This window comes from Cibotium barometz, chromosome 42 (genome assembly GCF_041138505.1).
Source record: "Cibotium barometz isolate CiBa-2024 chromosome 42, ASM4113850v1, whole genome shotgun sequence".
Taxonomy (NCBI): Eukaryota; Viridiplantae; Streptophyta; class Polypodiopsida; order Cyatheales; family Cibotiaceae; genus Cibotium; species Cibotium barometz.
The window spans coordinates 44,721,243-44,735,293 of NC_141087.1; the positions used below are offsets into that span (position 1 = coordinate 44,721,243).

Below are 14,051 nucleotides of genomic sequence, written 5' to 3' on the forward strand. Positions count from 1 at the left end.
GCTGGGTTTTGTTGGAGTCGAGGCTTTTTCTTTGAGTTGCTTTATTGCTAGGAGAATAGTTGAAGATATTTTTTCAAGAGTGGTTGTCGACTACGAGGTTGTGAAGTTGGAGGTAGAAGCCCGTCCTTTAGATGGTGAGGTCAAAGTTGAATGAATACATGCTTTGACAAAAAGACAATTAATGTAGAAGGTATGTTTTCAATTGGAGAAGCTTCTCAAGAGGAGGCTTGTTGCCTTTTGAGCTCAATATCATATAAATCCTTCAATGTCAGATCCTTTTTTTGCAAAGTGTTACTGCCATCTTTGTGTTATGGACAATCAAGATGATTGTATTACCTGTGAAGCACATTATTTCTTGAGTAGCAATGATCCATCACATCCCAGAATTATATCTAATTCCAACACCTACTCAAACATTAAAACTTGCACACAATAAAGGGGGTTTGTTTGTTGGCAACGTTCACCAAATATCCCCGGTCATTTATGTGTGTAAGGGTCATATGGTGTAAGATTATTTTCATGATTGTAAAAGCAACTTAGTTTACTAATGAATCTCTATATTTACAAGTGGTTAGGAAGATGCCAATTAGCCCACCTTGCATCTAGGGAGCTAGAATCATGTAGAGAGAATAGTGGGGCTAGGAAATATTATGGGAGAGAATTTGGGAGAAATACTAGGATTTGACTTCACTCAAGTTATGCTTTGTATTCAGCCTATATAAGAGTTGCCTCATCATGAATAAAATTACTATTTATCTTCTCTAATGATTCACAATTTTTATTAAGTTCTCTAGTCACTTTACCATTCCTAATTATGTCTTTAATCATGCTTATGTGTTTCTTTGATCCACCATGAAATGTGAAGCCTTCTCAAGTGTTTAACCCCTTGAATGCATTTAGCTAATATAGTATCTGAGGATGGTTTTGATTAGCCATGATTAAACTCATCATTATGCCTAAAGCATCTCTAATCTCTTCTTGCCCTTTTTTTCCTATTTTCTAGGAAAGTACCTAGCTAAAGTGGAGGAATCCATTACCATATCTCACAAGATATCATGGATGGGCTTCTTCACCAAGTCTAGGTGCAGGTGAGGTGAAAAGTACATGAGTGGAAGAATAGGTGAAAACAAGATCTCATAGGCTCATTTCCCATGTTTATCTTCTTATATTTCTACTTTTATGCCAAATAGATGAGGTGATAAGTAAATGAGTGGAAGAATCATCTTTTAGCATTTATGATAGTCCATAATGTTGATTTTGGGGGCTAGATTCATGGAGAGTATCAAGGGAGAGATTGCATGAGCATCTCTAGGAATCATTTCAGATCATCAATGATGTCGTCTCACTTATACTTTTAAAAAACCTATAAAAGAGGCATACAATTATGTGTGATTAAGCCCCACTTAATGCTCAAATCTTGTCTCAATTAAGTGCTAATTACTTTTCTTTAATCATGTTATCAACACAATGATATGTTTGTGCGTTTTGGTCCACCCTAGTCATTTAGGGTTTTTGCTCTTCATCTTTATTCCATCAAATGGTATCAGAGCAAAGATCTTGCTCATCACTAATGTCATCAATGAACTCAAAAGCTCTTCATGAGCTCATTTGAGCTATTATACTAGATCTCCTTCAAGTTAATCTCTTCACATGCTCCCACACACTCTAGAGGTAACTATATCTAGCTCAAACCATGTGGAGAATAGCAAAAAAAGTAGATCTGCATAGCAAGCAACAACGTTTTCTTAGAAAGAATTGCAATGCAATAGCAATTCAATCAAGCTTGGTAAAATTGAGTATTTAATTCTTCAATCCACACTTGATACCTCTGCTGTGGTTCAAATCTCAAGAGATTTCATCAAGCTTTCATACTAATTTCATCAAATTATCATCAAAAGCTTAACTGTGAACTCCAATCGCAATAATCTAATTCTTTGATCATGATCAAGACTGTGCCTACAATGGTCGATTGAGCCACTCTAATCGACCAACTAAACTGCCAAATTGTCAACTACACTAGGAATGGAAACTACTGATAGCACTGGGATTCAGTGATAATTCCATGCATCACACAAATAGGAAGAACACTACAAATAAAGCTTGGGTAACGGTGGATACCTCGTGGAGCACAATCTAAAAATTCCAAAATTTCACTTTTCATAAAATTCTTTCAGCTGAAAACGGATATATGGGGGACTCCCTCACTTAAATTATATGGAGAGCATCTTAACCCAGCTTGCAAGGATCAACAAGAATATTGAAGACAATGAAGCAAATGCAGTACTTATAAAGAGCTTACCTGGGATTCTTTTTAGGCAGGGGAGAATATAAGGTACCTTTTCCTTTACCTTGTAAAAATCATTCATGAGAAATTGTTAAGATTATAAAAATATATATATATATATATATAGAGAGAGAGAGAGAGAGAGAAGATTTAGAAAAATAAGAAAATTAGTCTTTCTAGTAACATAAAAAGAAAATTAAAAATTAAAACTAGTGGGTGCAAGGTACATGTGTGTGTGCACCATTCCATTGTAAAGGTGTACATATGCACAGTGATACATGTATAATAGAACAAAAACCTTAAGAAAAGGGGTTATAGAGCATAAGAAAATTAACTGGCTCATAATCTAATGAGGGACCACCCTTTATAAATATGAATGAGAGCTAAAAGCACATGCGTGCATGTACATTTACACTAGAGCCCATTATCCTTTAAATAATTTAGAAAATCTGATATTAATTTTGGAGCATTTACTACACCTTTTGGAATTTTCAAAGGCACGTCCCCCTAGTCTTGATATTAATCACATTGCTTTTTGGAGCATTTACTACACCTTTTGAATTTTTAAAGGCACATGTCCCCATCTAAGAAATTCATGGACTTCATCATAGAATTGGAGGCTCTCCTCACACTCTATATCATACACATAACAAGATTTTGACAAATTACAAGTAGGTTATTTACCTTTTGATTCAAATTTTTGAATTTGTGCAAGTACATTGTCCCTTTAAGCTAAATGTAAAATTTGACATTTTTAATTATTTTGCTTCTCTGTTAAAAATAGCAGGTAATAAAAATGGAAAATTGAATTAAATTTGTGAACCTTTATGTCTCTAGAAATGGTGTACAATCAATCCTTTCTAAAATGGTGTACAATAAATCCTTCGACTAGCTTATTAATTAAAACTAAGAAAAAATAGTCTTTTAAATGCTATCTTACCCATTGGTAATGTGACCTATAGTGAATTAATGCAATAAACATAGGATACGATTTTAGTTTATTTTTGACAATTACCTTTATGATGTTAGGGGGGATGACCTTATAGATGAACATAAATTAAATTTTTAAAGCTCTAAATTAGATTAGTGTTAAGGGGACCTTGGAGACTATAAGGAGGTTAATTAATTGTGCATCAAGATTATAATTTTAATGTCCGCTAAAACATGCACATTGGTATAATTTTCATCTCCTAGTTTTTTGGTTCTTTTGCTAAAAGGAAGAGTGTAAATCATAAGTTAAAATGGTTTTATAATTAACTCTAAAATTAATAAGTTTGGTCAAAAAATGAGGCCACGATAATCTTAGAACTATATTGTGCCCCATATTTATGTAGATCCAAGTGTAAATTGTGCATGTGCACACTACCAACATTTACCTATACAAGTAGGTAGGCTTGTGTGTGAAATTAGGAGTAAAAAGGCCCATCAAAATTTTAGTGAGTAATTTTCCTAAAAGTTGGCCATCTCTTGAATAGATGTGCAATATATGCGGTAATATTATGTGCAAATCTTCATAGAAATAGCCCCTAAGAAAATAAATTCAATTGTGAAAAGATCCTTAAATTTTTGGTAGAAATTAATAATGTTGAGTTAGAGAAAAGAAGCATAAGCTTAGAAAGAGAAAGAAATCCTAGAGAGGGGTAATGAAACCCTACAGAGAGGAAAGTTTGTTTATAATTAGGGTCATACATTCAAGATATGAATCAATAGTGTCCAAAGCTACAATTTGGACGGGATCCCGTGATGGTGTGACAGAGTATTTATGGCGATTCCCGCTTCAAGAGTGTGTGCTAGCAAGTTAGGATGAAGTCCTAAGTGATGTACTTCATGAATATATTATGAGAGTAGTCATTATAATAGCATTAGGCCTCTTATGAGCCTAAAGTGCCCGCCTGGCCGCCACAGGTTAAGTGAGTGTGAACACTTATGGCCATGTATATAAGTGAATATCTCTCATAATACAACATACTCTCCCATTGTGCAATTGAGTCTTGCTCTTGCTAATCTCTCTCCCTAATGCATGCTAGAGTGAGTGTGTGTGAGTGAAGTGAGGTGAGAGGAGGGACGAGTACCCGTAGTGCAATGCCGCGGTGTGACAATGCTCGCAAGAGGTGCAATGGAATGTAGACCTTGGAGACCTCAAGGGATACGAGCTCGGCTATTGGAAAGATCCTCATGACAATTGCGGTTCACCAGGTAATCTTTTGTTGGATGTGTTTCAAGGGGGTTTAGGGTGAGCCTTAACAATCATTAATAGAAGATTAAGCTTAGAAAAAATTAGTTGACTTAAACCCAAGTATGGAACTAATAGGAGCTTAGTTCAATGACAAATAAGAAATCAAACAACAGTGAATTGATGTGTATAAACACCATATTAGATAATTTGGGAAAAATCCCATTCCCATTTGAAAAATGGGATCATGGTGAACCTATCCAAGCTTTTGTCAAAACCCCATCATGTGACATATCATTGGAAAGATCTTGAAGAGTAGGATCTAAATCTATAATGTCCGACAAATTTGGAGTTAATATGCTCAAGATATGGCCAAAACTATGTTGAAAAGGTAATTCCCAAAGTATGAGATTTTTCCCAAATTATCTAATATTGTCTTTATAGAGAAATAATCTTAGCAACTTAGATATTAAACGTGGTATAGAGAACTAATCTTAGGAACTTAGATATTAAACGAGATTGAATCAATAAGAATCTTAAAGGACTTATTTAAATGAATAATAATTTGTTTAATGAAAGAAGGACCTTTTTTAAAAAGAAAATGGACTTTTAAAGAGTTTTGATCTACCCAATCCAACTTCCAAACACTAGGTTTTAAAAAGGAGGTTAGTTCTCTTATCATCAAGAATGATCTTAGCAAAAGACCTTATGATAAGGTTGATTATATGGACTTCTAAATTTAGATAAAGAATCTTGAAGGTCTTCTTTAGATAAAGAATAATCTCTTTAATAAGAGAAGAACCCTTTTGAATAAGAAAAAGGACTTTTAAAGAGTTTTGATCTACCCGATCCAATCTCCAAACACTAGATTTTAACAAGAAGGTTAGTAATCTTATCAACAAAAATATATCTATGATCTTAGAAAAACACCTTACAATAAGGTTGAATATATGGACTTCTAAGGATGGGTTATAATGCCAAGAGGATACACTTAGAAGATTGATTTCCTTAGCAAAGAGTATGAGAGGTTGATTCATGATTATATCTTCGAAGTAGTAGGAACTTTCTTGGATCTCAGCACAGCCGATCACTTGGCTAGATTGAAAGAGTGAATCAGGTAATAGAAGATATCATTCGGTCATGCTACGGCAGGGAACACAAAAAGTGGTTAAGCCATTTACATCTACTAGAATTTGCTTACAATGCTTCTTATCATTGAAGCATTGGGACAAGTCCTTTCAAAGCTTTGTATGGACAAGATTGCCTTACACCATTGACTTGGTCCGACCCATTGATCAGAGTAGTTGAGATGTCCAGACAAATGCTTGATCCACTTTCTTGTGATTAATTAGGTGTAAATCAAGCACTCTTAACTCTCTTTTAGCATTTACTTGCCATTTCAATCTCGTGAATTTCTTAGCATAGCTAGGCATGACAATGCCAAGATAATCACGTGAAGAAACGTTAAGGATAGGGTCATCAAATTCTCAATAAATGGTTTTTAATTTTAGCAAGGAGATACCTATGATTATGCCATGATTTAAGGGATAAGTTAACACATGATATCAAATTCTCAATAAATGGTTTTTAATTTTAGCAAGGAGATACCTATGATTATGCCATGATTTAAGGGATAAGTTAACACATGATTTTCTCAAAATCACTTATCGAGATTCTCATGAAAAAACTAGGGCAGAAAATAGAATTAATTTTAATGAATCTCATGAATGATTTTCATGGACAAATTATTGAGTTTGGGACTAAATAGCATGACAAATATAATAATGTGTCAAAACAATCCCAATGGTTTTTACTTTTTTTAAATTTTGATGGTTTTTTTTAAGAAAAAACAAAAATAGGCACAAGCCTACATCTTCATGTGTGAGAAATAGGGTTGCACAAACACCAAAATAAATGAAAAACCTAATGAATCTCTTTCCTCTAGGCTCCCAAATCACTTAAACAAAAAAAACACAATACAAATCACTTAGTTTTTCAATCTTTTTCTTTACCACACCCACCTTATCCTCTTCTTTCTCACACACAACACAGTACAATAGCTAATGCAAAAACTGTTGAAATATCAAGCTCGTATACAGCTGGAGGATAGCACATGGGTGCTGATAGAGTGACAGTATGGTAGATAGATATTGTGTGGTGTGTTTATGACCGCGTCCAGCTGGTCATGTGTGGTGTGGACATTACATTAGGTTTACTTTGTAGTGTGGACATAACACTATGTTGTGTTCCTCTTTGTGTGTGTGAGAGAGATTGTGACTATGGCTTCTCTCCTTCTTTATGATTGATTGTTATGGATTAGGGTTTGCTTCTCTTGTGTGTGCTGTCTCTTGCTTCTGTTTTTTATCATGGTATCAGAGCCAAGAGCTCATTAGCTGAGTTGTGTGAGTGAGTGAGAGAAGAGGGAAGAAGAAGAAAAAAGCTGTGAAGGAAGCCATTGGAGCTTGGAGCAAAGGAAAAGCTGTGGAGCACACACCGACATCAGATCTGAGAGCTAAGGACCATTGGTAAGTGTAGCAAGACCCCCTCTGCGGATTGCAGGTATCAAAGAGCAGGTTCAGTGAAGATTGAAGTGCATAAAGCAAGTGAAAATTTTTGGTTTTTTCTCTAAGCTTTCATGGAAAGCTTGAAGTGAATGTACACTCTTGGCAAATGTATACGCAAAGGCATGTGTAATTGAGCTTGCACATGTATTGGCAAAGTGGGCACAAGCAACATACAGAATCTTGAAGCAGATTGATGCATACAGATTTGAGTAAAATCAAGAGAAAGTGGATTTATGCAAAAGTTTCTGGTTTTTTCACAAAAACAGTGGACATACCCCCCGTGGTGGGGAGGATCAATTGCAGGAGCTAGAGGCAAAATTGAGCTAAACCCTTCAAGAGCAAGGTAGTTTAGGTCATTGCTAAGAAGCTTGTCACTTCAATTGTGATTTCCCCTCTCTCCTAGAGCTCCTGGAGCAGGCGGCGCATGCTGATGCAGATACTTGGACAGTTTGCAAAGATTTTGATCTAATTTCCTCATTTGGTCACCAAAGTGAATGCTTTAAAGCTTGGAGAGTTTAGCAAAGACATTGCTAAGGTCTTGTGATGCTTGGTTGCAGCTCATTTGATGTATTTGGAGCTCATTGAAGTGATTTATCAGAGGTGTGCAGGTTTGCAGAAAGTCTGTCCAGAAACAGAGCATTTTTAATCAAGGCATTAATCCTTGTCTATATCAAATTGGCCTAATTCCTTTGGTACAAGTAGAGTCCTATGAGTTGCTAAACTTTTGAATCAAAAAGTTTTGAATTTGGAGAAGATTTGAAGGAGATAGAGCATTTTTAGTGAGAGGTGGTACCTGACAGACGCAGAAAAAGGCAAACCAGAAGCTACAAAAATTGGTGGTTCTCATTCACCTTGAAGAATTTGATCAAACCCTTCTAGGATATGTTGGAGCAATGTGTTGGGAAGCTAATGCAAGTTGAATCATTGCATTTGGACAAGATTTGAAGGATTTAGAGCAAGATCTTTGACTGGTTCTCTGGCGAGAAAAAAAACCAAAATTTTTTTTGTGAAGGAGTATCATTTGTTTTCAACTTTGATCGAGTGTACATTGTTGATGAATCATTGTGGGATGTAAATGCACACAATTTGAAAGCATTTGATGTGATTTGGAGAGATTTGGAGCATTACAGGTACTTCATACATTGTGATCGAAAGGGTACATCTACTCTATTTTTTTTTGCAACAATGGGAGATGGTCCGATACAGATTGTTGGAGAGAAGCTTGACCGCACTAACTTTCAAGTGTGGAAGTTTCGAATGAAGAGTTTTTTGAAAGGCAAAGATTTATGGAGTCTTGTCTCGGAGGAAGACCCGGAGCCATACCTACCTCCTCAACCAAATAATGCTCAGTTACTGGCTCACAAGCAATGGGTAGAGCGGTCTTCGAAGGTGTTGCATTATTTTTCAATATGTGTAACAGATGCCTTGCTTATTCACATCCAACAAGATGCAGATACACCGAAAGAAGCATGGGGTATATTGTGCCGAATGTATGAGACAGACACTGGTGCAAGAAAAATACAACTAAAGCAACAGATTCACAGCGTCACACGAAGGAATAGGAGTATCCATGAGTATGTTCAGGAAATCAAGGGTTATGCAGATTCCTTGTCATCAATCCATGCCCCAATGGATGATGATGATTTGGTTGCTCTCACATTGCGTGGTTTAGGCAAAGAATACAAATCTTTTGACACTTCCATCTCAGTAAGGTTGGGAGGAATGCCAGATTTTAATGAGCTTGTGTCATTGCTCATTGTGGAAGAATTGAAGCTTGGTCTTGGTGGTATGAGTGTTACAGGTGGTGCATCCTCGTCAAGCAATGATGAGCATGCAAGGAATCAGGCTTTTTACTCATCTAGAGGCTTTCGAGACAGGGGGAGATTTACCCCTCGAGGCCGTGGAGGACGTGGTTGGAATGACAGGTCTACTCAACCACAATCAAATCAGAATTTTCAGAATTCACAGTCATCATTTGGATCACGTGGAGGTCGTGGATTTCAATCCCATAGGGGGAGATTTGGAATAGGTGCTCGTGGTAGAGGACGATGGCAAGGTCCTCAACAAAATTTGAATGGGATTGAATGTCACTATTGTGGCAAACTTGGACATATGGCAAAAGATTGTTACAAAAAGCAGAATGATATGAGGAATGGAAGACCACAACATGGAAATTATGCATCTACCAGTAACAATGATGGGAGTTCGAATCATCTTTTTGCAATGAAGCATGTTATGGGGACAATGGATTCTCAGAATGCTGGAGATGAGTCATGGTATATGGATTCAGGTGCCTCAAACCACATGACATGTCATGGTGAGTGGTTTGAGAAGATGCAACCATTGGTACTCAGCATCCTATAACACATGTTGGCAGTGTGCCTTTGAGGATGCATGATGGAAATGTGAAGAATATGTCAGAAGTGTTATATGTACCATCCATCACAAAGAATTTGGCATCAGTAGGCCAAATGGTTGAGCAGGGACTACAAGTAAGATTCAATGAGAAAGGCTGTTTTGTGGAAGATTTTAAGCATGGCTGTAGATTGATTGCCAAGGGCAAGAAGGAAGGAAGGTTGTTCAAATTGGATGCAGGCATACCAGAATTGAGCTCAGCCATGTTTTCAAAGAGCAATGGGATTGTGCAGGATATTGACATGTGGCACAAGAGAATTAGCCATGTCAATATACAGAGATTAAAGAACATGCAAACAAGAGGCATTGTCAGTGGATTGCCTCGATTCAAATATGATGGACATATGCATGTTTGTGAAGCCTGTCAGTTTGGAAAGCAGGCAAGGTTGAGGTTTCCTAGAGAAGGAAACATGAGTAATAGACCACTTGAGATAGTGCACAGTGATGTATGGGGCCCAGCACAAAACCCATCTATCAAAGGAAGTCTATACTATGTGACATTTATAGATGACTTCAGCAGGATGACATGGATATATTTTTTGAGAGAGAAGAGTGAAGTGCTGGAAAAATTCATGGATTTCAAAGCTCTTGTAGAAAAACAATATGGCTGTTGAATTAAGTGTCTGAGAACAGATGGAGGTGGTGAATACACCTCAAAAGCTTTTGAGCATTTCTTGCGGAAGCATGGGATAAGGAGACAGTTGACATGCAGGTATACACCTCAGCAGAATGGTATGGCTGAGAGAAAGAATCGAGTCATATGTGAAGTGGCAAGGGCAATGCTCAATGAAAAGAGCATGCCAGATTACTATTGGGCAGAAGCATGTGCTACTGCAGTGTATATCCTGAACAAAACACCTACAGCTGCCATTCATGGAAGCACGCCAGAGATGCGGCTTACAGGTTACAGGCCGCCAGATATTGGACATCTGAAAGTCTTTGGATGTGTAGCTTATGTTCATGTGCCTGATGAAAGAAGACGGAAGTTGGATCCTAAAGCAGAGAAATGTGTATTTGTTGGATATGCACAGGATCGAAAGGCCTACAAATGTTATAACCCTCAAACTAGACAAGTAGTCATCTCACGTGATGTGGTGTTTGATGAGCTTGCTAGTTGGTACAAAGCAAAAGATGAGGGAGTTATTGACTCACTTGAGGCTAATGTGCCTGTGAACTTGCCATCACAAGCAAGTTCTAGTTCTACTACTATGTCTGGGCCAGCAGCAGAAGCTGAGAGTAGTAGCAGTGTACGTCCATGGTCAGGACGTTTGAGGCATGAGAGTGTGAGCATTGGGAGTAGTGCTATGGATAAAGGCAAGAAGAAAGTCGAAGGAATTGGGATCACAGGCTATGAGTCCTCTAGTTCAGAGAGTTTGGATGAGGAGCTCGGGATACCTATTGTACGCACACCTGGTGCTAGGCAGGACAGATATGTGCCACCACATGCTAGAGTTACAGGTGTATAGAGTGACCCGCATGCATTGCGGAGATCCCAGAGAGTCAGATATCCAGTTGAAAGATTGACATATAGGGATTTTGCTATGCATTATGCATACATGACATCTATGGTAAAGCATGTGGAACCTACATGCTATACAGAGGCTATTGGAGAGCATGTATGGCAGAAAGCCATGGATGAAGAGATGGATGTGTTGTAGCACCAAAAGAGAAGCAATTTTGTCAAATTTTGTGAAAGAGAAGGCCATAGCCCTACTCAGTGCTGGTATAACCCTAATAATAGGGCCAGGCCAACTCCCACAAGCCAACTCCCAATGGAGGTAGAGGAAGAAATAATGTGGAAGCTAATCAAGTAGCTCCATTTAAAGGAAGATCGCCATTCCAGAGACCTCCCAGACCTCCATTTGAAGGAAGGCCGCCATTCCAGAGACCTCCCAGACCTCCAAGACCACCTTGGAGGAGTCAGGAAAATAATCAGAGAAGACCACCTGGAGTAATGCCGTGTGTGTATTGTGGTGCACCAGATCATTGGGTAGGCCTAAATTGTGCATTATGGTTGAAACATAGAGAAGAAAGAGGGATGCCAGTGGTACAGTACAATCAGGATGACCAGCAAGCAAGGCCTCAGCACAGCAGCAACAGAATCAACCCACCACAGGCTCAAGCAAATGTGATAATAATTGACACGACTCAGCAACAAGAACCGGCAGAGGTGCATGAAGCAAATCAGGAGTAGCTTATTAAGGAACACTGTGATGAGTGGGCATGTGATTGCAACCAATGTTATGAAAATCAGGATGTGGATGTGATGGTTGTTACCAGGTCTAAAGGTAAAGGACCAATTGATTAGAAAGAGCAGAAAGGAATTAGGGATCGGGTACAAAAATAGGTCAAGCATCAACAGAGAAATTAGATTTTAGATGAGATGAATACAGACAATCAGATTGGTAAGCAGAAGGAGCATGTGGAAGTCAAGCCTAAAGTGAAAGGAGATCAAAAGGATTGGTTTGAGGTATTGTGAGTAACTTTCCATTACAGCTGTCCTTAGATCAAATGTTATGTATTGTACCAGCATTCAGGGAGAGGTTGTTGAATAAGCTGCTAGGTAAGGAATATAAAGTTTAGATGAACCAAACAGCTGAGGCAGTAGTGCATAAGATTGATCCAGCAGATGTTGATTTTGTAGTTTGTGTCATAAAGGTAACTTTTCAGGGCAGCTTATTTGAAGAAGTGTTGCTTGATGGAGGATCTGGAGTTAACATATTAGCTGAGTTAGTCTAGCAGAAAATGCAGTTGGGAAAATTAGACCCAGCACCTTTTCAGGTTAAGATGGTAGATCAGAGAAGGGTTCAACCTTTAGGGATTCTGAGGCAGCAGTCCATTCAGATTGCAAGTATGAATTTTCTGGTGAACTTTCTGGTTTTGAAAATGGAGCAGGGAGATGCTTCTTATGAGATGTTATTGGGAAGACCTTGGTTCAGAGTTAAGCAGGATTGGGGTGAAAATAAGATTGTTTTGAAAAAAGGTAAACAGGTGGTAACTATACTTATGCTAGGTAGGAGGAACATTCCTTTCAAAGAGATACCATTGTATGCCCAAACCATTGATTTGGTAGAGGAAGTTGAAGATGATGAGGAAGCATTTTTTAAGGCCAACCCATCAATTGTGCCTGTCTTTGAAGATGATGTTGGAGGGATCTTGCATAAGGAAGATGAGTTAGTGGAAACACGCTCTGATCTAGTTCCTGGACATGTTATAATAGAAGGATTTGAATTGATACAGATGGTAGATCAGAATGAAGCCTCTAGATCAAAAGAAGCCGTAGCTCAAGAAGAGAGGGAAGCAAGGGATATGGTAGAAAACATATACAACAAGAGATTTGGAGGTTCCAACAGGGTGAAACAGGATGAGTTGAAGGAGCTCAATTTGGGCACAAATGAGGATCCAAAGATGGTAAAGGTGAGCATTCATGTGGAAGGACAGTTCTTGAATGATCTATTTCAGCTATTGTTGGAGTATAAGGATGTATTTGCATGGGATTATGTTGATGTAAAAGGTATTGATCCAGATTTGCACCAGCATCACATCAATCTTAAAGAGGATGTAGTTCCGATTGTGCAGCAGCAGCAGAGGTACAGGATGAATCCAAACTTTGCTCAACAGGTTAAGGTGGAGATTGATAAGTTGTTGGCTGTAGGGTTTATCAAACCTGTCAACAATGAGGTGACATGGTTATCTCCTATCATTGTGGTGCCTAAGAAAAATGGCAAGTTAAGAGTGTGTGTTGACTACAGGAAGCTAAATGCAGCCACCATTACTGATCCATTTCCAATGCCATTTTGTGATGCAATATTGGATGCAGTAGCAGGGCAAGAGTTGTATAGCTTTTTAGATGGTTTTTTTGGGTACAATCAGATTAAGGTTGTTGAGGAGGATCAGCATAAAACAGCCTTTATTACGGAATGGGGAGCTTTTTTCTATACAGTCATGAGTTTTGGGCTCAAGAATGGACCACCATCCTTTAACTACATAGCCTACAAAACATTTGAACCTTACTTACAGGATTTTATGAGGGTATTTGTGGATGATTTTTCAGTTTTTGGAAAGAAGGATTTGCATTTGCAGCATCTGAAGTTGTTTTTTGAAAGATGTAGAAAGTTCACGATGTCCCTCAACCCCTATAAGAGTGTTTTTGCTATCACGAGTGGAATTTTGTTGGGATGACATGTTGTGTCCAAAGAGGGGATGTCTTGATGAAAAGAAAATTGAAGTTATCAAGGCAGCTAAAGTTCCAGAGAATGTGAAGGAAGTGAGTACGTTTGTTGGACAGGTAAAATGGCATGCCAGGTACATCAAATATTTGGCTAATGTTTGTATGCCTCTTACTCATTTAACAAAGAAGAATGTGCCATTTGTTTGGCCTGAACCTCAGGAGAAGTCATTTCAAATGTTAAAGAAAATGTTATCAGTGGCTCCAGTATTACAACCTCCAGATTGGACTTCACCTTTTCATGTGTTTGTTGATGCATCGGATATGGCTATAGGAGCTGTTCTTATGCAGGAAAAAGTCAGAGGGTGGTTCAGGCCTGTATATTATGCTAGTAGTCTTGACAGAAGCTGAAAGGAATTATACAGTGAGGACTGAGAGAGAAGCTCT

At 38.1% G+C, this 14,051-nt stretch overlaps 1 pseudogene; it reads left to right on the forward strand.

Moving 5' to 3' along the window:
• Positions 1-12,349: 12,349 nt before the first annotated feature.
• On the forward strand, positions 12,350-13,196 carry LOC147614530 (uncharacterized; annotated as a pseudogene).
• Positions 13,197-14,051: the final 855 nt, after the last annotated feature.